The 2324-nt window shown below is 43.3% G+C and overlaps 1 pseudogene; it reads left to right on the top strand.

The window, feature by feature from the left end:
- Positions 1-742: 742 nt before the first annotated feature.
- Positions 743-2040, top strand: LOC109459312 (large ribosomal subunit protein uL4 pseudogene; annotated as a pseudogene).
- Positions 2041-2324: the final 284 nt, after the last annotated feature.

Raw genomic sequence — 2324 nt, forward strand, 5'->3', positions numbered from 1 at the left:
GTGTGTGTGTGTATGCATATGCATGCATGTATCTGTGTAAGTAAATATTAGCTAACCATGAGTCATTCACGAAGTCACAAACCTCTGGAAAAAATCATGGAACCAATGTTGTCATGGTGGTTTTCTCTCCATCACAAAAGCTGAATGATATTGGTCTTTCAGAGAGGAAAGAATAACAGAGGCTCTGTAATACATTGTGTAGGGGAAAGTTATAGAAAAATGTCTGGCTCTTATAAAAAACATATTCATAGCCATTTGAGACCGATATTTGAATTCCTACTGTGCTACCTATGAGTTGAATTATATCAGGAAAAAAAAATCGTTTAATCAGTCAATACAAGCCTCCTCACATTGTATGTTAGGCTAATAGTTTATATAATGGTTTAGTACAGAAACCATATAAGTATGGTACTTTGCCTGATATATAAATAATATTAAACAAAGGTCCCTTTCCCCATTCCCCATTCCCTCTCTTTCTATGACAAAATCCTGTCTTACTAGTTATGAAAGGAAACGGATCTAGTCTGCCATAATCCATTTCTTGGTTGAGCTAGTATTGTTTCCTAGGAACCATTGATTCCTTTTCTAAGAAATTATATATTATCTTGTGAATCACATTTTCTCTGGATGATTTTGAGTGTGTGGATCTCAAAATTTACCTTCTGTTCAACTCAAAACAACCTGACAAGGTGTGTCTGTGATCCTCAAAAGTGGTTGATAAGCTTTTCCTGTGGGAGCCCCTGGGTTGGGAGGAGCGTGGTCGTCTCCTCTCCCTGCATGGCATGTGCTTGTCCACTGACATCAGTGTCCTCCGAAAAGGGGGAATCACCTTGCAGAAATGTCACTTTGCCTGCTGTGTTGAAGGCTCCCATTCAACCACATATTGTAAACGTTGTTCACACCTACTTGCACAAAAACAATAGATAGCTCTGTGCTGTCAGTGGATTAGCAGGTCATCAAACCAGTGCTAAGTGGGTCCTGGCAGAGCTGTGTCTGGAATTCCCAGAATTTGAGGCAGGAGGACTTACCGTTCTGGCCATGGTGCCTTTGGCAGTACATGTCGTGGAGGCCGCATGTTTGCACCAACCAAAACCTGGCTCCGTTGGCACCGCAGAATAAACCCAACATGGACACGATATGCCATCTGCTCTGCCCCGGCTGCCTCGGCCTTCCCAGTCCTAGTCATGTGTAAAGGTCATTGTATTGAGGAGGTTCCTGAACGTCCCGTGGTGGTTGAAGGTAAAGTTGAAGGCTACAGGAAGATCAAGGAGGCTCTTTAGCTTCTTAAGAAGCTTAAGGCCTGGAATGATATCAAAAAGGTCTATGCCTCTCAGTGAATGAGAGCTGGCAAGGGCAAAATGAGAAACTGTCATCGTATCCAGCGCAGGGGACGTTGCATCATCTCTAATGAGGACAACGGCAACATCAGAGCCTTCAGAAACATCCCTGGAATGACTCTGCTTAACGTAAGCAAACTGAACAGTTTGAAACTTGCTCCTGGTGGGCATGTCGGCCAATTCTGCTTTTGGACTGAAGGTGCTTTCTGCAAGTTCAATGATATGTGTGGCACTTGGAGTAACGCCGCCTCCCTCAAGGGTAACTACAACCTTCCCATGCACAGGATGCTCAATACAGACCTTAGAAGAATCTTGAAAAGCCCAGAGATTCAAAGAGCCCTTCGAGCACTGTGCAAGAAGATTTATCACAGAGTCCTGAAGAAGAATCCACTGAAAAACCTGAGAAGCATGTTGAAGCAAAACCCATATGCAAAGACCATGCGCCGGAACACCATTCTTTGTCAGGTCAAGAACCACCAGCTCCAGGGGATAAAGCAGCAGCAGCGCTAGAAGACATATCAGACGAGAAGGGGGTTCCAGGCAAGAAGCCAGCGGTAGGGAAGAAAGAAAAGAAGGCTGTTGGCGTTACAAAGCAGAAGAAGACTTTGGTGGGACAACAGGCTGCAGCTACAAGAAACCAGCAGCTGAAAAGAAGCCCACAGGAAAGAAACCCACCACAGAAGAAAAGAAGCCTGTGGCATAATTTTAAAATTTCTTTATTCCATAAAGGTCAAATCACATTGGACAGCTAATTTTGAATAAAAGCCTGATCAAAGAGGCAGGGAGAAAACATGGAAAAAACAGAAAAAAAAAGTGGTTGATAAATAGATTGTTGTGGTAGCTTGAGTTGCGATTTCCAAAAATCAAGAAAGCTAACTTACATCTTGATGCCGCTTCACCCATGTACAGTTCATTCTGAGAAAACAAGCCAATCCTTTATCATTCTGGGGACCACGTAGGGCAGGAGAAATGCAAATCCAATGATGT

Source organism: Rhinolophus sinicus, chromosome 8 (genome assembly GCF_057876585.1).
Source record: "Rhinolophus sinicus isolate RSI-liver-muscle chromosome 8, RSI-T2T, whole genome shotgun sequence".
Classification (NCBI taxonomy): Eukaryota; Metazoa; Chordata; class Mammalia; order Chiroptera; family Rhinolophidae; genus Rhinolophus; species Rhinolophus sinicus.